Source organism: Dermacentor andersoni, chromosome 10 (assembly GCF_023375885.2).
Source record: "Dermacentor andersoni chromosome 10, qqDerAnde1_hic_scaffold, whole genome shotgun sequence".
Classification (NCBI taxonomy): Eukaryota; Metazoa; Arthropoda; class Arachnida; order Ixodida; family Ixodidae; genus Dermacentor; species Dermacentor andersoni.
In genome coordinates, this window is record NC_092823.1 from 101,641,120 (window position 1) to 101,666,346 (window position 25,227).

At 47.9% G+C, this 25,227-nt stretch overlaps 1 protein-coding gene and 1 long non-coding RNA gene across 2 annotated transcripts in view; one reads left to right on the forward strand and one right to left on the reverse strand.

Annotated features, from left to right (window-relative positions):
• LOC126544531 (uncharacterized) overlaps positions 1-25,227 on the forward strand; it is a 161,766-nt gene that overhangs the window by 80,402 nt on the left and 56,137 nt on the right. The window lies entirely within an intron of this gene.
• On the reverse strand, positions 494-10,632 carry LOC129387921 (uncharacterized). Its single transcript, XR_011890608.1, has 3 exons — positions 10,415-10,632; positions 6,571-6,697; positions 494-4,920 (listed from the first exon to the last, which is right to left on the reverse strand). It is a non-coding gene; the product is annotated as an uncharacterized lncRNA (long non-coding RNA).

Consider the following 25,227-nt stretch of genomic DNA (forward strand, 5'->3'; position numbering starts at 1 on the left):
GTAGCATGATGTCATCGATAAGACGGAACATGCCTAGCATGTACGCTGCTGCCCCGTGCTCCTCGCTGTGGCAGTGTGCTGGCTCCCGCTGCTGCTGACGTAATAAACGTCGCCTCGAGGCTTTGCGCTTGCTGCGGCCGCCCAAGTTTAGTTTCGCACGCTTTGATAGCCTAAATTTGTCGTCCCGCAGTTCAGTGGGTCACCGCACTTTTCCTGATCTAAAAGCTGATATGGCACGTACGGATAGTTCGCTGCAATTTACCTATTACGACGAGAGCACTGAACGTGAGTGGTTGAATCTCAATTCATGATTTTTTTTTTGTTGTAGCGACTAATTATCACGTGTCACCGGTCACCACGTGGTCGCCAGCACTGAGGGCATTTCTACGCAGGAATGAGCCCTTTATTTGAAAGCGGCTATATGTATATATATACATGAAGCCTTTGTAGAAACACCCTGTATAATGAAATGTTTTGGAGTGACAAGAACACCTGGGATTTGAAGGATACTTTATTTCGTCAATTCCATCACTTTCGTCAATGTTTAAAACCCGACAGGTTAAAAGCAAGCACGAGATTGTGCACTTGGGCGTTCGCAAACACGCCTATGGGACGCCACGTGAACCTGCAGTGAACCTTGTCTTCTGGCTTCAATATAAGCCTTTAGTTCATCTCAGTGTTGCTTATTCAAGATCGATGTGAAACTTGTTGACAGAATGGAGTCCGCCCATGGTTCTTGCCTCCAGGAACCACTGGAATAGAGTTCCTGCTTGGACACCGCAACATACAGCCGTTTGCTTTAAAAATCAACAAATGCAGCGCACGCTCGAGCCATACATTTACGAGAAAGCAAGAACGTGTCCCATGCTTAGCTTGAAATGAGGGCCTCTTGTGCTGCCTTGTCTGGAACAATCGCGCTCGTTTGGACAGGCGGCTTCTAGACATACTAGGGCATTCAGAAATTGCACTTAATTGCGCCATGAAACTGGCAGCGCGCGTTCTGATTTTAGGATGACCAGTAATCTCGCAGCCATTTGATCCAGCAGAGACGTTTTAGGATAAGAAAATCTTGAGGCTAGTCATTTCGAAGGCTTCCTGCATATGAAAACAATGTTTCACGAATGTAGAAGGTCTGCGTCCTCTGTTGCCTGACGATTTCTGCAGAGGGACTGTGGCAAGTTTAACCCAAACGAGCGTTTATGGTGGAGCGTATAACATTTTATCACCTCTTCTCCGATGGCCGAAATCAGCTGGCGTGTGGCTGCGATCCTGAAGTGCCAGACGACCTTGTTGCGGCAGGGGCAAGTTCTGTTCAGCGTCTTGTTGCCAATCAAAGCTTCATGAGGTACCGCACGTGACAGGTTCGCTAAAGCAATTCAGACTGCCAATTGATTCGAGAGTGTGCGACCTGTTATTTAATGTCGGGAAACTGGCAGATTTTTCCAAGATTCTGGCATCCGGTTTACTGTGCCGTATGGCGTATTTCTCCTTTCAGACTCACTGAAAGGATCCCGTACCTCGTTCGAGCCACGAGTAGGGCACTGACTCATATATGAGAATTGTGGCGGACTGTTACATGGGCATGACGGCTGGTAAAGGCAGTTCGTATCTTTGACTTCGAATGCGTTTGACCCACGAGTAGGGCACTGACTCGTATAGAAGAATTGTGGCGGACTGTTACATGGGCGTGACGGTGGGTAGAGGCAGTTCGTATCTTCGACTTCGAATGCGTTCAAGCCACGAGTAGGGCACTGGCACGTATATGAGAATTGTGGCGGACTGTTACGTGGGCGTGACGGTAGGTAGAGAGAGTTCGTATCTCTGACTTTGAATGCGAGCTTACGTGAATAAGCTGACGTGCGTTTCTCAGGCCCCAAAAACGAAAGTCGGTCTGAATAAGAGAAAAGGGATTGACAATTCGGAGATGATTGCTGGGAGCGTTCCATATTCCATAATGTGCCCTCAGTAGAAGGCTGGCTCAAGTGGTCTTGGCTACCGTAAGACTTGCTAGTAGTGGCATGTCTATCAGAATATGGTGCCCAGGGTGGACTGCTACGATAGTCAGATTTACACAGATTGGCATTGCATTGATGATTGCAGGCTTGCGCTTGGAGAATAGAACAATGCCGACAACGGACTTCCCAAGACGCGCTCACGCTGTTTGAAGATGGGAATAGCACAGGAATCTCCCGAGGTTCCAACTCCTGTTCCCCTAAATCCCACTGCCAGTTGTTGGGTTCATCCAGGCTACAAGATTTTTCGGAATTTTCTTCCAGTGTGTCGTTTGGGAAATCGACCCAACCTTCCCTTTGCCATATGGCTTGGCTGGTGTCTTGGTTATTACGTTGACACTTTTCAGCTGCTCTCGAGGGCTTTCGGTTGACAGCTGGGATATTAAGGTCATGAATCGGTAGTGTCCCACCGATAGTACTTTCTTCAATCTCTTTTCTTTCCCTTGGTTTATGATACCCTTGCGTTTCACTGAGCTCCTGATCGTGCGGTGAAGTTGAACATGGGAACCATTCTTTTACGGTGCCATCAGGTAAACAGTCATTGCCTTGAGGTTCCGGTTTTGATCTCCATAAAACCACTTCCGTCGATAGCCTAGATTTCATCATCACGCACTCGGACTTCAAATCATTGCCAATATATTTTTCATTCGTATGCAGAACCTTCTGCCATCTGCCCACCTCCAAACATTCTGCAGCATGCGCCTTTTGTATCAGCTCAGTGCTGTCTGAGCACACCACTTGGTTCAGTTCCGAAAGACGTACCGGGAATGACTGTTCCGTTGCCGTCGTGGCAACCGTCAAGGTCATCCGTGCATTAGCGCAACCAGCTGCGATAGAATTTGAAATGTTCCCTGTTTCTGAAAACATTTCTCCGTTCTCGAATGCCATCTGTGTCACATGCGGAAGGCTTGTTCGGGCTGACATCTTGTTTGGTGCGCGCTTTTTCTTAGTTCTTGCTGCTTTCTTTCCGGACGCCTTAATTTTCACTGGTCTCTCTATAGATTTGCATAGATTTATCTGTGCTGGTGACCTTTCCATCAGTGTACATTTTTCTTTCGAAAGCTCTACGTCGTTTTCTGGTTCATTTTCTGGTTCATTTTCTCGCACAGGTGGCGTTAACTCATTTTGTGCTGATGAATCTTCAATCGGCAAACGCTGTTCCTGTGACGGTGCTGCTTTGTTGTTCGGCGCCTTCTTTTCATGAGAGTGCACGGTTTTTGCCCCAAGGTTTGTGGACTTGACGGATGAATGGCCTTCGCGTTTTTGTTGCGATGACGGGGGCACGAGCTTCAGTTTCATATTTTGCGCGATTGGCGCCACAGCGTTCTCGCTCACGACAATCCCTTTTGATGCTGCCTTGTCCTGGAAGAATCCATTATTGTCGACTGCGATGCTGACATCCTGCTGCGATCTTTCTGTATTCTTTGACATTTTCGCCCATTCTACGAACTCAGTAACTGCCGAACAATCTATAAAATATGTCAATGGTGAGGTTCCACGAAATAATTTGTTATCGTCTGCAACATTTTGGTAGAGATGCATTACTTCTCTTTTCGGTGGCTTTGCGTAATGCACATTTTGTTCGCCGATTCGCAAGGAGCGATGAACAGCATGATTATCTGCTTGCGTTACCATAGGCGGAGGTAACCATGAGGTTACCCATCCAGATTTTTCTGCATTCGGTTCTTCCACAGAATCTGTTCCATTCATTAATGAAGGTGTGCTGGGAAAGCAGAAGTCATGTCCGCTATACCTTTCAAAGCTTGGAACTTCCCTAGAGAACGATGTTTTCGAAGTGGGATTGTAGTCACCGAGAGGCTGTGGATTCGGAGAGGGGTCTGCGCATTTTTCAACACAGTTTTCTGTGGGCTGAAGCGACGACTCGGGTTCGAATGACTTGGTTCCTTGTTCTGGCACGTAGACGGGCTGGTATGGCATGACAGAAGTTCCCGATGTCATCTTAATGGAGTGGCACATAAGTTCAGGTAGCACTTCTTGTGCGGTATCCCACCTGTTTTCCAGCAGCTCGTATGTCCTCTCATCCAGCATTTCACAGGTTGCTTGTGGAACTCCCAGCGACAACTTGTTACCACTGAGATGCCCGTTATGCATTCCCCATTCAATTTCGGGCGCTGGTCCTTGCCTCTCGCTGCCCGCATCACGCTTTTCAGTCGTGGGAGTTCGGCGGAAGGACACTTTCATTAGTCGACATAACTGATTGGGATATACTACTCGGCGTATTCCGCACAATTCGCGTTTCGACTGCGTCGGTAGGCGAGAGGCAAATCTTTCCTGACGCTGCCATCGAAGTATGCGCTGCGCTCGACTCCAAACACTGCCATCCGCGCACTCGAAAGCCACGTCGGACGGTACTAAAAACGTTCCCTGATTGCAAACTCGGATGCTCGGAATCACACAGTACGAAGCTTCGGATAACCCCTTGTGAGATATTGGAGGACAAGAGCATGATTCCTGCGGAAAGTTCATCCGGAGCGACCTCTTCGGGGAGGCCTTGCGATGATCCGATTGCGTAGTTTTCATGAATCCCCAGCCCGGAAGCGCTGCACATTGTGGTCGTCGGGCTGACTGTTGATCAGATGGCCGTACGGTGGGTTCCGATTGCAACGTACTTGGCATTGCTTGCGAGAGGGACGGAACAGTTGTTGAAGCAGTGGAAGCAGCCATCAAAGAGGCAAAATGAGGTTTCAGTTCCTTAAATAAATTAGACAACAGCTCATTGCGCCGCGATAACGCCGTTTCATCTGTTGACGCTGGAAGTACGGCTGCAAGGCGGGACAGAAGTTTACGTTTCAGTCGTATCTGCTTGTCGCCCCCAGCTTTCTGTTCCATGCCGGTGTAAAAAGGTCAGTACTCAGCACGATTCGGCGAAAGGAATGAACAGATGGCCCTGCAAGGATAAAGTACAAGGTCTAAATGAGCTGCTGGTAAAGAAAATTTATTTAGAAGTGTGAGGTGAGCGTAGTGCCTCAAAGATTTGATACAGGAAGTTTGACAGCAGCATGGCACGGAATTTGATGTTATGGCGCTAAAACAATTATTAAGCGAAATTCATCACTAAGGCTTTCATGTCGAAAAGTGCGTGAAAAACAAATGAAAAATTAAGAAAAGCAAATGCGAAAACGTCTGAAACTCTTCTGCACGCTCACAACGCTCACTGAACTTTGTAGGGCTTCCTGAACTACATTACGGGGTTCCGGAAAGAGTTTTTATGACAAGTTTTCAAATGAACAAAGAAAGAAAGCAATGCATCCAAATAAGTGAGCAAGATAGTCATTAAATATGTAAAATATTGCAACGTATACTTGTTAGTACGCTCAGGGGCACTCCAGAATGACAGATTCAGGGTTAGTTTTCGCAGTGCCCCGATAAAAGTAGACCAGTCACGAAGTTTATATTTAGAACGCAGCCATGCTAGGTAGTTGTATATAGGCAAATTTAAAAGTTTTTAGGTCTGTTATGAGCTAAAGGAAATTCGCTAAACTGCCCTGTTCTGCCAGTATGGAGGCGTTGTATGAAACACAAACAAAAGTTTACCACTGCTCTGGCAGAATTGACGGTAGTAGCGATTCTGTTTTTTGAAAATGGGGTTCACATTGTAGGCATTTTGTTGACTAAATACACATCTATGAGCAGGCTGCTTACAAGAGAGCAGGCTATGGCGCAATGTACACTTGAGAAATACGCATGCACAAGCCGCAAACGCACAAATAGAATAAGTCTAGCTGTACAAAAATCTTCAAAGATTGTAGGGTAATTACGCAGCCTCTCTAGAAAATTATACGACCGTTCAGAACCTTTACAAGCAGATATTTAGGAACAGCACATGAAGTTTGACTAATGTCATGAAAGAACTCTACGCGCGACCAACTTGAAATTCTGAGGAAATTGGAAGCATATTATGCGTGATTGGCGTGCAGAGCTTCAAGAGCGTCAGTTGATTACATAAGTTGGTTTGACAAGCGCTTGAAAACGTCATAGAAAACCGTTATCAGCTTTCTCAGTGTGCTGAGGGGACTCTACATCACAGCAGGTTTATATTTGGCGGAAATGAGGCAGCTCATAAGTAGCAAATCTAATGTTTCTGGTCTAATTACGAGCGTTGCAAATAACTAGTGAACCTTCGTTCCCTTGCAATTTTCACGATTTATATACACACGGTTCACTGTACGTTGCGCCGCTGTCTTCAGCGAACTTAAAAAGGCAGCTGGTATATATTTGGCAAACCTAAGACCCAGAGTATGGGTTATGCGTAGGCAAAGTTAAAGATGGGAGCCTGCATTGCGCCCTTTGCAATAAATTACATACGTAAGCACTGCGGAGCGTTGAGTGTTTTTCGAGAAGAGCAGAGTTTAGCCTGTCGCCCTAAAATAAGCGCAATGTCCCCGAGCTCAGATTTAGCGAAAATTGTGTGTGTGGCAGGGGGTAGGCAGGAGGGGGCATGTCATGGCAAAGCAGTGTGCGAATTTAACTGCATGAAAATAAGATATAGGTATTGTAATAAACTAATTTATGAAGTGCTCAAAAATGATATACGTACATTTTACACACATGTTTTCTGCCATGCAGTGATCACCTGCAACTTAGTTTTTAACCAATCCCGGAGCCGCGAGTAGTATCAGTGATGGTTCTGGTGAGCAACACTGGGCGATGATGCGGCACGCATCCTGCAACAGGAAGACGGTGGTTTGAAAAGTGCTCGAGGGCCCCCTTTAACGTGCATTCATTGCAAGCAATATGTGGCTAGGGTTCCACGCATTTTTCGCGTTTGTGCATCAAGAATAAAAAACGTGAGCGGGGAGCAATCCCGAAGATAGCGCAACACCAGGCCGACTCGCAGTGGAGGTGAAGCGGGCTTCAAGCACTCCGGCCCTAAGAATAAAAACTCAGTGCCCTTCCACTCTGTGATGAAGGATGACCAGCGAAGCTGTGTATGGGGGCCCCTTAATGGCGAACTGCACCTCTGCCGCGGGTCGGCCTGGCATTGCACTCTTTTCGGGATTGGCACACTTATGGGGAGTGCTTAACGCCTTCTCCACCGCCGCGCGTCGGCCCGGCATTGCACTATCTTCGGGATCGGTCCATGTATGGGCAGTACTTAACGCGTGCTTCACCTCCGCCGCGGGTCGGGCCTGTATTGCACTGTCTCCGGGATCGGCCTAGGCATGGCGAATGCTGAACGCCTGCTTCACTTCCGCCGCGAGTCAGCCCGGCATTGTTCTATCTTCGGCATCGACCCACGTATGGAGAGGTTTTTGTTTACGCCACGAAAATTTCCTTGGATTGTAGACGTATGCAGCTTAGCTGTAAAAATGTTAGACGTAAGTTTAAGCAATACAAAGAGAGTGGTGCGATTGAGAGAGCAAACGGGATACCTGATATTCTAGTTAACATTAAGAGAAATAAGTGAAGATAGGCAGGACATGTAATTGGTAGGGCAGATAACCGATGGATCATTAAAGTTACAGAGTGGGTGCCTAGGGAAGGGAAGCCCAGTCGACGACGGCAGAAAATTAGGTGGGGCGATGAAATTAGGAAATTTGCAGGCGCAAGTTCGAATCAACTAGCGCAAGACAGGGGTAATTAGAGATCGCTGGTAGAGCCCTTTCGTCCTGCAGTGGAGACAAAGCTAGGCTGATGATGATAGGATGTAGAGACCCCCTTCCCCCCCTCCCAAAAAAAAAAAAAAACTCCCGAGCTGCGAGAGACGCTGCAGATGATAGAGTTGCACATTGATTTCTACTATCAGTGCTCCCATAACAATGCGACAATTCCAAAATTGTTAAACGAGCCAGCGTTACCGAGTTTCTGCGAGCCGCTCTAAAGAAGTGGCCCATCAACTAACGTTAGAAAAAAACTTCATAAAGCACACCACCAGGCTCAACGCGGACTACCCTAAACGCCTTCTTACAACGGTCTTTAAAAGGCTACTGAAGGCCGCGAGGCGCTGAACCAATAAGGTTCAAGAAACTAGAACAAGAATGAAACATGTAGCGATTGTACCTTACGTGGCAGTGACCACGGGGTGAACACGCGGTCACACTGCGGAGCGCCTGTGCCGCCAGCGTTGACGAGCATCCTACGCGTAGGATGCTGCTCAGGTGCTTCAAGCCTGTCTTGAAATTAAGGAAACTTCGCTAGCAGAAGTGAATGCTGGACTTTCACGTGCCAAAACCACGATATTATGTCGAGGCGCGCCGCTGCGGGAAAACTCCGGATAAAGTTTGACCCCTTGTTGTACTTTAAAGTGCGCCCAATGTATTTCACTCCCTACAAAATGCAGCCCCTTGGCCGGAGCTTGAGCTCGTGCCCTCACGCTTACCAGCGCAACGTCAAAACCATCACACCACCACCACGAGTATAGCAGCAGCTTTGCACGAGCATGGTTGTTGCTTCAAGGCCAGCCTTGCATTTGCTCGTCGAAAATGCACTGCAAATGAATGTTTCACTTGGAGCCAGATTAATTGCATCGACTGTATCCAACTTCAGGGAAGGTTTGAATCCTTTCGTGTATGGCTAGGACTAACGAGAAGGGCCGAAGTGTTTCCCCGAAAGGGAAAAAGTTTAACCAGCTCTGCGTTTCATGACGGCTGAACTTAATGAAACCACCGGCCTTTTACTTGCGCGGGAACTAAAGTTTGGCTTCTCCACAGAAACGATGTGCTAGTGCAAGCGGGTTTGCCACATTAACGCAGGCATGGCGAGGCACGAACTAGGAGACGACACGAGACCGCGCTTTTACGCATAGAGTCAGTGTGCCAGCTCTAAAGGGGAAGCCGGGCGAAAAAAGTTCCAACCGTGAGGACGGTGTGAAGTTGTTACCTCTGATTTTTCGTAACGCTAAACAGAAAAAAAAAGTATGCGAGAACAAGCATTTAGACGTAGCGCGTACATGTTGACAACGTGTAAAGCTTATTTTGTATTTTTAGAAACATCCGATGGCTGTTTAAAAATTTTTTATCAAAAAGTTACGGCGCGTTAAGAGGTGCGTTTGAAGGCACCTAAACTAGGTCGCAACATCACAGCGAGAGAGTCTCGGGATCGAGTTGACTACGCCTGTAGCCTGAATCGCATACTGTCTGCGTCTGCGCGTCAGCACAGCGTAGCAACATGGCGGCGCCTTTGTGGTTACCGATTTCAATGTATGGGCGCTATGTAATTTTTGCCTCTAGAGTTGGTTATGTCAACTCTAAGCCTTCACGCATCTCTGCGCCAGAGTACGTTTGCTTGCATTCGAGGTCACGCTTGCATGCACTGGCGCTTCGCATAATGTGGCCGCACGTTCCCGTGTTTACCGCTTTTATTTTACTCCGCTCACTGCTGTACACACCCTAACCCATGCGCCAAAGAAGATGGCCGGAAAAGAAGGCGTTGCGGTGGCATGACCAGCATCAAACAAGGGTAGTTCAATGTGTGCACGAGTCAACACTACCTATGAAAATAATCAATGCACAGGCAACTACAAAAAGAAAAGCCCGCTGCTTGGAGGAAAGGGGTGACCTGCGATATGCCTTGATCATGTGCCCAATATTACATCGGACAAATAAGATAACGTTCCGCATTTTGAGAAGGCAGCCCCGCCGGACATCTTGGCAACTTCCTCAACGTCATTGATATTGCGTCATACAATCTAATGACCCATTTTATACCTATTATTGCGAAATACGATGAGAAGTTCACGTGCCAAATTTTCAAAGCCATGACCCTGGCTAGAAAGGGCAGTCGTGCATCAGTGCACCATCCATACTACAGGCAAAAAAAAACATCTACCTGCGGAAAAACTGTCATCAGTCTAGGAAACTGATTATCGGCATAAAGAAGGAAGGCGCTGTGTTTCTTGTTTTGTGCTATGGAGTACGAGAGCGAATATTAGACGTTCGGTTACTAGTTCAGCGATGTGTTGTCACTTTTGTTCGTGTTACTAGTTCTTGCTGTACACAATTCTCCATGTGCAGCCAACATGCTCAAGTAAGCAATTCCCCCAAATGTTCCTTAAGGTACACACAAAGCATGGCACACGAGCACTTTCGCGCTCCGCAACCACAGGAGCGGGGCTTCCATAGCAGAGGGAAGTCGAACCTGCGACCTCGTCCTCTCCGCATCAGAACGCCGCGTAACCACTGCTACCACGGGTCGTTCAACCGTATATTTAACATTCTAGAATACCTTAAATTTGATAGGGTGCGTTGCTTTCCTTCACGTAACAAACAAAATGTTTAACTTGGAAGAATGCGGCCCTCGAGAAGGCAAATTGTCAATTCTGCAGAGACGCCAGAAGACCTGTCAAACCTGGCGTGCTATGAAGAAACGGGTTTAGCTGCAAAACCAGCAACTATAGTGTCATGCCACAATTTCTAGGAAAAAACAAACAATAAAATGCTTACCAAATAGAAGTGCTGAAGCACGGAGCCTTGCTGTGCCTATGAAACCACGTTTCCACCCATCCTGACAGCTCGATGATCTCCACTCGCGAACGAACAGCACGGTTCTTCGGTTCCTGCTTTCCCGCTTAGAATAATCGGGTGTCTGAAAGAAAAAATGCGGCAGCGGATGTTCCTCGTGACGGTATCATGCTATGGTATTGGCGTATGATTGGTTGCGAACGCGACGTGTGCTGCCCCCTTAGTGCGGAAATATTTCTAGGATTACTGGACTGATAAAAGAAAATTTGCCGTTGCTACGGGAGTTGCCACGCAAGTTCTATAGTTTAATATCACCACATTGTGGTAGACTGCCGCCAAAGGCCTATGATGTGACGTTTATTTTCACGTGTTTTAAGAGCAAAAGGCTTGTCTGACCAAAATTTGCAGCAGATTACACGATAGATAGGAAGTTGAGGATACCGGCGTAGTATAGATGAAAGTGCGCGAAGCCTTCGGCTATAATTTTCTGAAGTTACAATGCACAAGAGATTTAGTAGAAATGCAGATTAAGTTATGTGCTCAAGCATGCGTTCAACCAGTTTTGATGTTTTTGTAGTTTTTGTAATGTAATACTCGTGATGCCTTCGAATATCACCTCAGCCGTTAGCTCTTTAAGCATGCGTGCTACTCAGGAGATTATAGTTTCATTGTAATAAATAGAGCGGGAAGTATAGCCTTCGGCTATACTTGCCGTACATGAGAAAGTTCAGTACTTGGAATAGTATGTCCTTATTGGCATACCAAAATTGCACTTCGCTGCCTTGGTCGTCTTCTTGTTGTGAGAATGTCCAGGAGATTGTTGACTTAGATCATACTTCACACTGAACTCATTGGTGCTCTCATTGGTAAGACAATGCCGCGTAGCGTGTCAGTCACCTCCACGGGCGGTCAGAAGCAGTGGTCCGCAGGCTCGCTGTTGCACATTTATGTGTCATGCTGGCTTATGTTGAGAGATAAGACGATAACTTTAGAAGTGCATCTGTTTTCGCTCATCCTCGTACTGTTTCGTGCTTCGTGACTGGGTTTCACCCATATTCCTTTGTTCAAGAAAAGAGATTAGCGATGATGATTGTCGATTATTTGTAATGCCATTTTCTTTGAAACGGGGTGGCAAAAAACAGTCATATATAGGGAGCTTGAGCGAATGCGAATTTGCTGTATGTGTTGTAGCGTAGCCTTTTGCCTCTAAAAAAATTAAATTATGGGGTTTCGCTTGCCGAAACCACGACCAGATTATGAGGCACGCCATAGTGGGGGACTCCGGAAATTCAGACCAACGGAGCTTTTCAACGGGCACATAAATCTAAGCACACGGGTGTTTTCGCCACCATCGAAATGTGACCACTGTGGCTCGAGGTCGCCGGTACGCGATCGCGCGACCTCGCGCTTAGCAGCCCAACACCATAGCCACTTAGCAACGCCTTATCGCCTCTGTTTGCTTTACATTATCTCCCTGAAATGTCTATATTAATGTAGTATAGCGGTCATTGCACGAAGAGTAACTAACAATCTCTGGTCTACTTCTTGCCTGCCTTTGCACATCATGTGAAGCCACGAAACAAAGACACCAAGTAAAACATAGGGGAAATTACTTGTATTTACTAATTGAAATAAAGAAATGATAAATTAATGGCAACGAAATTGGATGAAAAAAAAAACACTTGTCGCAGGTGGAGAACGATACTGTCTTCCCATTACGCGTTCGAAGATCGCACGCGTAAGTAGTAACTCAGACAACTTTTTGTTTTGCCCATAACTCACTAATTAGCTTTAACTAACCAACCTTTTAATTATCGGCTGAGGTCCCCAAGTATGATATGCAGATTTGTAGAGCACCCTCAGAAACCACCGATCGAATTGCTTACGGTGCGTCTCACGTAGTCCTTTTTTCCGTGTTGCAAAGAAAGCCCGCGAAATATGAAAAAAAAAAGCCATGTGATTCAGCGTTTGCGCACTTCTATCGTGCTGCATCGTGGCGGGTGACGACGAAGCCGCCGTGCGTTCTTTATCTTATCGGCAGCGCTCGGTCCGTAGATTGCATTTCCGCCATAATCCGACGAGCGCCGACCTTGTTCCCCGAACGCACACTTGAGAGCAGCACAATACCACTGCGCAAGCGCTCTGCACCGTGGATTTTTTAAATATTTCGCGGGCTTCTTTTGCAAGCCGGAAAGAAGGACTACGAGAGACGTATTCTAAAGGAAACCACTCGATCGGTGGTTTCTGAAGGTGCTCTACAAATCTGCGTATCTTACTTGCGGGTCCTCATCGAATAATTAAGAAGTTGGGTAAATAAACTTGATTAGTCAATTAGGGGGAAACCCGCCGTGGTTGCTCAGTGGCTATGGTGTTGGGCTGCTGAGCACGAGGTCGCGGGATCGAATCCCGGCCACGGCCAAAGCTCTTCATTCCATCGAGATAATAATAATGATAATAGCAATAACAATAAATTTCAAATGACACTTTCACTTCTAGCAGATTGTTGAAAAAGTGAAACTCACTGCGGCGAAGTGCGCTCACTCACAACAGTTGGCGGCGCTTGCTTGGAAACCAAACGCGCTGCTCAATTAATCTGTGGGGTCGAAGGCTACGGGCTTCCGCGAAATTGATTTACCATATTCAGTGTCCCTGTGGTTCGAGTGGTCCAATAATTCCCTCGGGTTCTGCGATTGGCGAGACTTCCGGTCCGGTCATATGGAAGAGGGACCACCGCGGAAAGGCGTTGTTGGTCCGAGGTTGAATACCCGAATGCAGTCAAATTTTTGAGTAATCTTTTTGAGTAACCTGCTTTGGGGTTTCCTTTGAATCTACAAGCTGCAGTAGGTTGGATGACAATTTTCTCTTTCGTGAGCCTTTATCTACCTTGCGGCCATCCGCAGGACCGATTTTCCGGATTACAAATATTCCATTGTACTGTGTATGTTGTGTAATTGTCGCAACACCTAAGTTATCAGCCATGGAAAAGAAAAGTGCGGTGCCCTGCGGTTATACGGACACAACAATGTAGAGCTCGACAATTTGTGCGCCTTTGCCTAGGCTATGTGACTAGGCAAATATTTGTGACTAGGCTATGGACAGACGTATGCGTTAGCGTTGCGTTGGTTCCGTTATTTTAGGACACCTTGCGGTGCACTCTGCTGCGTACATGTGATATAGCGTTTGTGTTGCGTTTCACACTAACGGAAAAGCAATTAGGTTTCACGAAACCTTTCTCTATTATGCACCACGCATACTGCAGTAACACTAATTGGCACTTTGACTTTACCCAATCCTTCTAGCAGTCGCCACCAATGTTGCTCTTGGTAGCTATAGCAGATTCAGCTATGTAGTAACCATGACGAGCAGGCGCAACACCTCACATTCTTAATATCTGCTGTCATTATTTCTTCCATGTGGCTGGTCGTATCGCGAGAAGCATCGACATTTATTATGGCCTTGGTCATTTTCTTAGAAAACCGTCTTACATTTCGAGAATACATTTTAAATAGGTACATTTCTTTCGGACCTAAATAAAGCCTCGTGTCTCCATTTGTGCCGGTTCCATATAAACAAGGCTTCCCCGTTAGCGGTAACGAACAAATTTATTGCTGGAAGGATTGGTCTTTATATTAATGATACTTACATTGACGAAACAATTTACCGTTGTGGGTAGCCATTGGGCAACTCTATTTCGAGGATTTCCGACGTCACGATAAAAATAAATGGGGCGCGTAAAAGACAATGTGCAATTTTCGCTTTTTATTAAGATCAACACTTAAACATCGATCCCAATGTCCTTCAGTAAGAGATAACGGCAGCTTTCTTGTGAAGCCTGGTGCGGCCAAGAACTCATGGTCATTGAGAGGATACCTAACTTAACTTGAGCTGGCAAATGCCTTGTTATTCTTGACATGCAAATGCACCTGTTATGATGACATCCATTTGTGAAACCGGGCATATGTGAAACCCGGAAAGCACACAAATCTCTTCGCCAGCGAGATATTGGTGATTTGTCTAGACGTTGTGACTGTGAGATGAGATAAAAGCTCGCCCTCGACACTCCAGATCACGTCGTATACCTGTCACTGCTGGCAATTCAACCACGTGCACACACTTTTGCAATAACTGAGTACAGTGTTATCAGTTTGCGGAAGGAACCACGGCTTTGCTGTGATCGCTGTCTGTGTCCATGGTCAGCACGCTTGTAGAACTGTAGTCACATTCTCCGGTTAAGTGAATTGGTGGAAGAATACTTGGACTGTCGAGCCACAAGTGAGGTCTTTTTGCGACGCTTGTGAATAGCTTTCCTGCGGACCGCTTCACGTGCGGCATAATTTCTGGCTGCAGAGGCGACGGCGTGATTATAGTGCAATCCTTCAAGTCACCAAATCCGCATTGGGGCAACGCAGAAGGAGACACATCGCTTGGTGGAGTGAGTAACTCTTGGAGTGACCGAGGTGGCCCCGAAGTAGTGCACAGTGGCGGACATGGAGAGAAGTCTAATTGGCTATCTTCTTCAGACTCCGCGTACGTATAACTTTCGAAAAACGAAGACTGTAGTCTTTGAAACCTTGCACATCGAGCCTGCTCCGGAGAAGACTCAGTTTCGGGAACGCTGGAATTGTGACCCTGGGATGACGAACCCCGTTTGGAAGGCGGGGAGTTACCATCCCCGACCACGTTTTTTCGTTTTCTCGGTGGTGGCCGCTTTTCCTCTGGCGTTGCCGTGCGACCTTTACTGCCATTTTTAGGCCGTGCTTCTCTGGCGCTTGTCGGCTCGGAAGAAGTTTCATTTTTCGTACGCTCTGCGCCCTCACTTGATCTCCGCGTTTCGTTCGAAAGATCCTCGAATTTAATGTCCTGAGCCAACGAAACGCTCGTTGTTGCGTCTCGTTCTAAACTCATTTGGTGCAACGTGTTATCTTGCCCTACCTGATAATCTGGTGCTTCTTGCACCCGACGAGGGCATTCAGTAGATTTAGTTGGCCTTGATGCCGCAGGCACTTGAGATAGAGGGCGTCCCTCGCTCGATGCAGCTTCACTACTTTCACGCAGATTATACTTAGATCCTTGTGCTCTTGGACTCGATGTCTGAGCCGCAGCGCGTGTTTTAGGGGGCCGGCCTCTCCTGGATGAGCGGCCACGATTGGTGGAGGCGCCATCTCGGACGCGTAAAGAGCGCAAGGCTTCACTTCCGCTTTGAGTGTGAGAACCCTCCGTCGAAGCAGGCGGAAGGTAGACACCAGAGGCATCTCCTTTAGTGGCGAGTTCTGTCCTTTGCGGCGCTCCTCGCCGCCCACCTTGACGTTTCGGGGCTCTGCCAGGCCCGGACATTGTGCCGCGCAATGATCCTAAGCGCAACTGTGACTGCGGTCCGAAAGTCCCCTCTTCCGGATTACTGTAACGATGCACCGGTGCCTGTAGCTGCCGTTGTGTCATGGTCGATTGAAGTGAATGGCGTCGATGCGTCAAAGTGGGGTTTCCACTTGTCTGAACGTTGCCGGTTGTTGCGGCGGAACCGGTGGCGGCTGGTATTGTTTCATGCGGTCGCTTGTTATGCGCAAGCCTTGGCCGACTATGTGCTTGAGATGGATGGTGTCGCCCGCTCGATGCAGCTTCACTACTTTCACGCAGATTATACTTAGATCCTTGCGCTCTTGGACTCGATGTCTGAGCCGCAGCGCGTGTTTTAGGGGGCCGGCCTCTCCTGGATGAGCGGCCGCGATTGGTGGAGGCGCCATCTCGGACGCGTAAAAGGCGCAAGGCTTCACCTCCGCTTTGAGTGTGAGAACCTTCCGTCGAAGCAGGTGGAAGGTAGACATCAGAGGCATCCTTACTGGCAAGTTTTGCCCTCCGCGGCGCTCCTCGCCGCGCCCCTTGACCTTTTGGGGCTCTGCCAGGCCGAGACAGTGTACCGCGCAATGATCCTTGGTGCAACTGTGATTGCGGCCCTAAAGTCCACTCTTCCGGATTACTGCGACGACGCACCGGCGCCTGTAGCTGCCGTTGTGTCATCTCCGCTTGAAGTGAATGGCGTCTATGCATCAAAGTGGTCTTTTCACTTGTCTGAACGTTGCCGGTTGTTACGGCGGGACCCGTGGCGGCTGGTGCTGTTTCATGCGGTTGTTCATTACGCGCAAGCGTTGGTTGACTATGTGGTGGCTCTGTCCCACTTTCTGCTGGCTGCTGTTGTGGTATTTGGTTTGGCAGGTACTCTGGCGTCTCTAGAGGGTGCGATCGCTCGCAGTCGTATAGCCACCTTAGAACAGCCTCCATCTGTGCATGCTCCGATACCGGCCTGTCTTCACGTACCCTGCGACGAAGCATTTCTTGTTGTGCACACCTGTAGGCTTGTAATTGTATGGCGGATATTAACTCAAAAGCTTCCCTTCCTGTCATCGACTGCGCAGCAGGTGGCGCTACCTGAGCTTGCATGACTGACTGCGTGGTTGGCGAATGTGTTCCCGCAACCGCTGTCGCCCCCTGCGTAAGTGGCATCGGAAGGCCCATCTGCCACTGCTGGGGCTGTTGTGGCGACACCATAAGGAGCGGCGTATATGGAACACTTGTACGATTCACCGCTTGTTCCATCGGGTTCCACGTAGGCGCCGTATTGAAAGCTGGCAAAGGCGGCTGCAGAGGTTGGTTGCCTTGTATTGCGAGCAAAAGTCTAGCAGTATCAGTGTGACAAGGCAGCGTCGCGTACAGGCCGGAACTCACCATGCCAGGGGCGTTGTTCTGGGCTACATTCGAATATGACGTAGGTAAATTGGGGTTTAGTTGGGCATGCCCTTCTTGCGTAACCCGTGTAATTACCTGTGGCAGGATAAACTGGTGCCGATTTCTCGCGGCAGGCAAAAGTGGCCTAGAGCTTTGTAAATGCGATTGGTGCGCTGGTGGCGGAGAAGAAGGTTTAGTCAAAGATCGTTTAAGGAGAGCACGCCCAGGAGCAACTCCAGGCGACTGAGAAGAGGCTTGCGGGAACTGCGGGGTAAATTGGTCCGACTGCATACCAGCAGCACCAGCAGTGGAGAAATCCGTGCTGACAAGAGCATCGCCGGGGTTAATATCCTTGTAGATTCCCTGTTTACTTGCAGCAGCAGAAGCAGCACCTGAGTACAATGTTTCTTCTTGTTGCTCGGCCCGTCCTTTACCATGACGCAAACTCTTGGACAAGGTCGAGGCAGTCGGGTTTTCAGGATTTCTTAATGTCAATTGAGGCATTTGAGAGAAAAACGCACTAGCTTTCCCGGTGCAATCAATTGGGTCACTCGGAGGGGTGCCGCTCAGGGGTGTGCTCTGATCAAAGGTTGTGTTGCGTCGACTTGCAGCCATCGGCATTCTCACTCCCGCAGCCGCCGTCGTAGAAGCAGTTGCCTGCTGTGTGGCATCGTAGCCACCGATAAACAATGTGGATGCGTCTGGTGTATTGTGTTTCTTGTGTTGTAGGGCCGGACGCGTGCCCGGGGACTTCTCCGCTGCGGCCGTTCTTGCTTGGTCTTCTGCAGCAAAAGGGCTCGCCAGCCCTGAACTGCAACTAGCGTTACCGACCTTGGCCGTTGCGGTCGAAGGCGTTTGGGCTGTTCGAGGATGTCGGTCGTCCTTGCCACTCGCTTCACTCATCGATTGCTCTTGTACGCTGCCCCCGGATAAACTTTGCGCAGGCTCATAGTACATCTCGGTTGAGCCAGAAGTTACTGCGGCGTCAGGACTACAAAGTTTAGCTTCGGCGTTCGATTCCCGGCTACCAGACTGGCTTTCCTCGTCCTTGTCACGCTCGCCGCAGCGATTAATTTCTTTACCCCTGCCTGCCATTTCAGGAAGGCGAAGAACTTTTTCGTTTCTGTCCAGTTGTAGCCCACTGGTGTCCGGCCAGCGACTGAAAAACGGAGATGGAGCAAACAAACAATATTTGATCACCGCGATAGCTTTATACAACGCGCTGCGCCAAATATTTGCGCAGCTATGCACTCGCAATAAGAGGAAAACTTAACAAAACCAACGCCTAAAGAGTTCGTTAACCTTGCGCTGTTCTTGCACATCTCGAAGAAAATTTTACGCAACAAAAAAAAATGAAAAGAAAACTTAAAGCTTATCGTGGCAAGGGATGACAAGAGCGTTTATAACGCACACCTTCTTGCCAGCAACGCTGAATACAGCGTTTCCCAGCGCTGCTATTGAGACCTTCGCACTCTAGTCCCAAAACCAGCGACATGAGCGCTTCCTGCTTAACCCGCAGACAGCAGGAATCGGGAACGTGTTAACAGAATTCTAATTATTCCGTGAGTCTGCGGTAATTTGGGCTTCTACAGGCAACGAAATTGTCAGGGGCGCAAACATATTACACATTTAGGTCAACGCGCACATCAGATATGTGCCACAGCTGTGATCACGGTTGCAGCGGGCAACAGTTGTTTCACGTCTTTTTGAACTCTCGTATCGGCCGCCGAAGCTCGCCATTGTGTAGACCCGCCGTGGCGACATAGTGACTTCGGTGTTGCGCTGCTAAACCCGAGGTCACGGGTTCAAGTCTTGGTCGCGGCAACCACATTTCGGTGAGGACGAAATGCAAAAACGACCGTGTATCGTGCGCTGGATGCATGTTAAAGGGCCCCTGAAACGGTTCGGATAAATTTTGTAGACGCGTAGGGTACAGCTGAAGTAGAACATTCGCACCACAACTTAAGTGAAGCGTTACGTATTAATGGAGCTACAAGCGATTACAGGTTACCCTCCTCCCTAGCCATGCTTTTCCTCCTCAACTCTTTCGCCGAGCGATCGGGGCTAAGCTCCGCCTTCACTGGTTCTGCGTCACGATGCGACGTCACATCGTCCATTTCCGGTTGTTTTGGAGCCCGCCCCCGCCCGCGAGAAACCGCTCCGCTAGCCGCTTGGCCGTCGACCCCAAGCGAGAGCTATCGAAGCAGCGTGCGTTGCGAGCATTCTGTCGTAGCGCGGAAAGTGTCTAGTATTCCGGTAATCACACACTACCTGAATATTTCGACGGAACGATGGAGGCATAAACTCAAGTTGATGAAGGAACTTTAGCGTAGACGTTCGTGAGCTGCCTGATCGGTCTCCACGGTCCAGCCACCCGTTGGCGCAGAGCTTAACCAGCCAAAGAAAGAGATAATATTGCTCTAACCAAGTCTAAAACATTTTGAACATTTACAAAAACAACGTGTTAACGATTACACTCCTGCGAAAAATTTACACCAGCAGCAAAGAAGATTACATTTTGCTACTGCTACTGTGTGTGGTTGAGCTCTATGTCACCAGGTGGCTGCACCGTGCAGACCATTCACATTTGCGCTTATGTTCATCCCCTGAAACCACACACAGGGCGACATGGAAAGGCCCTGTCCCCTTGTACTTGCGTTTACCCTAATACCGGACTCGCGAAACGCTATTGCGTTAGTAATCTTCCGGTGTAAAGTGACGGCCGCAATCGCACAAATCCTTGCGCTGATCCGATAGCGGCAGTCCGATGCGCTGCAGCCAGTCCGCTCGTCTACTGGCTTGCAGAGGGACACAATGTCGCAGCTTGGCATATTGCCAGTCGCTACGTTTGCAGTCCACAACGCAACTAAGTGGAATCATAGCGCTCGCGAAAAGACACTGACGGCGGAGCTCTCCTCAAAGACGGAGCACGTTGTAACACAAGCAGACGACGCTTGCTGTGTGCCGGAAGTGCTAAAGTGTAGTGAAAAATTGTTCTTGTGCATTCTCTTTGTTACTTTCCTTTTATAAAAACAAATTAACTAACATTCCAACTATTACGAACATCATTTGTTTGCCATAAAGTTGGAAAACGTATCGATCACGCGCCCTGCATGGTCAGCCAATCGGATAGCTCGCCCCACTGACGTCATATGGGATATGGGTGATATCGGTCATATGGGTAGGGGCGGCTTAAAATTCCGCCGAGCAGTATGCTGCGATCGGCAGCGATGTGCATTTTTAAAGCCTTATAATAAATTACACGATTTACGCGGAGCACTTAGATGTGTCAGTTAATGATCAGAAGGACCTACTCTAACGCCTCAGTACGTTTGTAGAAAATTGTCAAAATCGTTTCAGGGTCCCTTTAACGAGTCACGACTGGTAAAAAATTAACCCGGAGTCCCCAAGTACGGCGTACCTCATAATCTTATCGTGGTTTTGGCACGTAAAACGTCAGAATTTAGTTTGTAACAATTGGGTAGTCAATAACTTAGAGGCTGGCCACTGAGGACGTTAGAGTGCTGGCAGTTCGAGACGTTTGCAGAGGACAGCGAATACAATAGGATAGCTTTATTCTAGCGTGACTAGGGATACGTTAACCTCTGTGAGCTTGGCCGCCTCTACAAGCAACTACAATAGACATCAAAGTTTGAGCATACAGTGATTGCGTACCGTGCTGAGGCTAGAATGAAAGTAGTGTTGCAGTGAAAAATTATTTTCTGAGACGGCTCCTCAGTGACGACGCGGCGCCATTCGGAATCCGTTAGATTCATCTGTTAGGAGGAAGCCAAAACACATTTACGCTTCCCTGTCATTTCCATAGTCCTAGCAGCGTCAAAAGAGACAGTTCATTTCAGTAATAACTACAAAACATCGCTGATGCATTGTCCTCACCATGGCATGGGAATATAGTCTATCACTGTTTACAGTTTATTCCATCCGGTCATTGCGAAGCAAGTCACAAGGGCTAATTTAAATCAAAGTGGGAGGTGTGGCGCAGTCGTGTTACAGTAACACCGTAATTTGGCGTGGTAGTCAGTGCTATGAGAAGCGCACGCACACTACGCCTAGCGTATCAGCAATCAGACTAGGGAATTACGCAGTTCCAAACTAAACCCGGCGAGAATTTAAGAGGTAGTGCAGCGAAAGCTACGCAGTGGAAGCACATTTTCTTATTTACTGCGCTTCTGCATAATTCCACGAATGTCAGTAGCTGGAAGCCACGTAGCGTAAAAGAAATCGTGCCAATTAATTTATTTGTTCAAGATTTATTTCATAACAACTGAAACCTTCCTGAGAAAAAAAAATTCCCGTTACTTGCTGTTCTTAGTTTTGGTTTTCTGGTGCCCGCGTCTGGTTTTCCTGGTCCAGCAAGCCGCCAGCGAAACGTCGGCATACACTGCTTGGCGTAGAAACAAGAGCAGAAGCTCTGCGCGTGCGCATAGCTTTGACGGTGCGGGCTCAAAAACTTCTCGTCGCCTCTGCATTGCGCTTTTATGTTTGCTTATTCCCGCCTTATTGACCTGTTTTCTTTGTTTGAAATATGAACGTCGCCCCCTACTCTACCAACTGTCCGTGATGGCAAGAACCACGGATAGGATGAGACGCTTTGCTATAGTGTGTATTGCTAGTTAAAGCTGCCTAGTGAACACCCAGGTCCACATAAATCATGTGGATATACAGCGAAGCAAGGGATTTCGCATTCAGACTAGCAGGAATGACATCGCCAGCGCTGCTCTGCGATTTCTTGAGCAAGTGCTCGGGAGACAATCCCTCCAGCGGCTAGGCTTAGGGTTGAGCCACGTAGGGTGTGCAGCGCGTTTGTGCCCGGTGTTCTGGACGCCGCGCTATTGGTGAAACGTAAACAGTCGATCGCGTGGATCGTCTTGCTAACAAACTGCAATACGAGTCAACAAAATGCGGATAACGAATCACTCACCTCAGTGGCAAATGGTGCAGCTTACAGCATAGCAGTTGCCACGGTTGCTTTGGTACTGAAAGCTCGCCGCTTAAGAACACCTCTCGTGGTCGAAGAATCTTGTGCGGCCGGTGCTAAACGAGTGGGCCTTACGAGAAGTGGGAACTACACTGTGCTTCGATCAAGAAAAAAAATTGTTCTTGGACAGAAAAAAAAAATGAATAAAAGACGCGATTTTTCTCTGTCGTATCGTATTCTGACTCATCTTTGCAGCCGGATGAATCTGTAGATTTTCGTAAAACTTATCTGCGCATAGGTGAATAAAGTATAACGCCCGACTTCCGTCCGGTACACCGCATGGCAGCACGCAATTACGAATGTGATCGGTTCAGAACAGGCATGCGGCAGCGTGCACTGCTGAACTGGATAGAATTGCGCAGTCATTTGCTCGAGCTAATCTTGATTTTGACTGTGACGCTGCCGCTACTGAAACCTGCTTTCGCAGCAAGGTCAAGGGGCCTCGTATCAAGCGGCCTCGTGCTGTAGGATCGTGGGAGATATATAAACGACCTTCAACATTTATTGAAAATTTTGCTCGTGTGAACAACAAAAAATCTTTCCCACCTCCAGTAAATTTGGGCCTGCATTTCGGCAATATTGCTCATTGTTTCCACAACACGTGCGCGACAAGAAAGACTGTGTGCTTATAGCGCTTCGGCTTCGCTACGGTTCGTTAGCTAATGCACTGTGAAGTTCAGTGGGGCTGGATCGAGTAATCTGAGGAGCGTTAATTGATGGTGCAACCTGCGCGTCACTTCCGACAGTCCGTCGCTTTACCACCAGCCACTCGAGTCTCTTTGAAGGTGGCGCCACCGCACCCGAGAAAGTGAACAGCCAATTCGACGCCTCACGGACAGCAATTCGGGGCAGTTCGAGGTCCGAAGAGGCCAAAGGGGAACTATAAAGCGTCCCGCACGCAATCTCTGGGACAGTAACCACAGCCGGAATAGCGTGACCCATATAAATAGGGACGTCCCGGGGGTTTATTCTAAAGCCAACCTTTCTTTATATATATATATATATATATATATATGCTGACTGCTGCGACAGCTTGGGTCACATTGCATGTGCCTATCCTTGGCCGATCTCCTGCAATGAATGTTCTACTGTGAAAGAACGAGTATGATTCATTAGTTGCAGGCACATAGGGTGTCCTACTTCTCTGTACATGCACTACTTCTCAACCTCAACATAGATTACTCGCTGAGCACCAGACAACGCCGTCATCGTGACGGAGATAGTGAACAGCCACAGGCGATGAGGGTATTGCCATCCGCGACTGCTGCTACATTGCTAACTGCAATAAGCTTCACGTTACCGGGGTCCTTCAGTTCTTTTCTTCTGGTCATGAAACTCCCGCCGAAGTTTCATCTAACGACAAAAGCTGCCACCAAAGGCGTCGCCGTGAAAAGAGGGGCACCAATATGCCGCACTGAGATGGACATTCGCGCATTCGTGTAGGTTTTCGCCATGAAAAATACCTCGCCCACATTTTTTTTTCGCTGTCTTCGCTAGCTAGACGTAGAAGTGATAACTCTTGACCAAACACGATAGTGTGCGAGTTGTTTAGTAGCTCAAGCCATTGACTCTTAGCAATGGTTCGAGAGAGGATGCCCGTGAAGTGATGCAATAAGTTCACTTGTGCTCGCACCTAAGCCTACGTTTCTCGATTGCAGTGTAGTTGCTTAAAATCATGCTTAAATTATGCAGCACACCGTGACTAAGTCTGTCGAACTCACAGATTAATGTCGCTTGCGCAAGAACTTATGGTGCGCCCTTCCGCGCACTGGCTACCCGCAACGTCATGCTACTGCTAGTTGCCTGTTTATTCGGGGGCATCGCAAAGCTACCAAAGAGAATTTCGCGTGCAGAGCAAGCAAGTCTGAATATGAAACCATCTTGGCACTAATAGGAGCACCAGCTGTGAACTGCGCGTGCTGGCTGTAGGCAATATGTGCGGTTCCAAGCGAAAAATTTTGCATTTAATTACGCATACAAATTTCATAACACTAGTGAGTTCAAACCTGTGCACCTGTCTCGTTTCTCATCCATTCAGATTTATTGTCGCAGGGACCATCAGTTCAAGGTTGGCGTTTTGCTTAGCCACACGAAAACACCATTCGAACCTTTTTGCAAAGATAGAAGCGCAGATTGAAACCTGCTCGGAGCTGCCATGATCACTAAGTTATTGACAACTACATTTTCCGATCAAACTGAATACCTATATTACTCTCTTTTGCATGTTTCTCTTGTTTGTCTTTATACACTCAGTTTCTTTAATCCAATTAGACGCCAACCTTTGTGCGTGAAAATATTTTGCCTGACAGAAAACAAATTTGCCTAAGTCTTCAACTAAATGTGGATAGCATTTCGAACTGTGCTAACTATGCCATTCCTTGCAGGATAGTGTTTCCTTAGTAAAATGGCGGAATGAATGGCATGGTATATGATTATTAGGTAGTAATTACTAGCAAGTGTCAAGAAAGCGAAAGCGCCGCAAGCACTACTGGCACATATGGTTGCAATTAAGACAGGGTTCGATCGACTGTGGCAGAATGATTGGTCGATGGAGAGAATGAGACAAATAACCTGGAAAAAAAGCAAGCAGATCCTTGCGCCCTGTCTGTGGGAGTCAGTGTTATGTGAAGCAGTGTGCGGGGAGCCTGCCCAGTTAACGAAACGACCATGAGAGCAGCAAGACAGGGCAGCTGTTTCATGACTTACATGACACCCACGTCCTGATATTCATGTCATGACCTATCACTTATGTTCGTCATACACTCTTGTAATACTATGGTAATATTGGTAAATATCAAGTTAACGAAATGAATACGAGAGCACCAAGACCTAGGCGGCTGTTTCATAACCTACATGACACATATCACGATATTCATGTCATGACCTATTATTTACGTTCGTCATACATTCTTGTCATACTATGTCAATATTGGCATGTACCAAATTAACGAAACGACCTTGAGAGCACCAAGAAATAGGCAGCTATAGTCGGATACAACTTTAGAAAAAAGGGGAGGCCCCGCCCAGATGACCGAAGCGCGACAGCCGATTGCCTCCGCGACTAAAATAGTCCCGC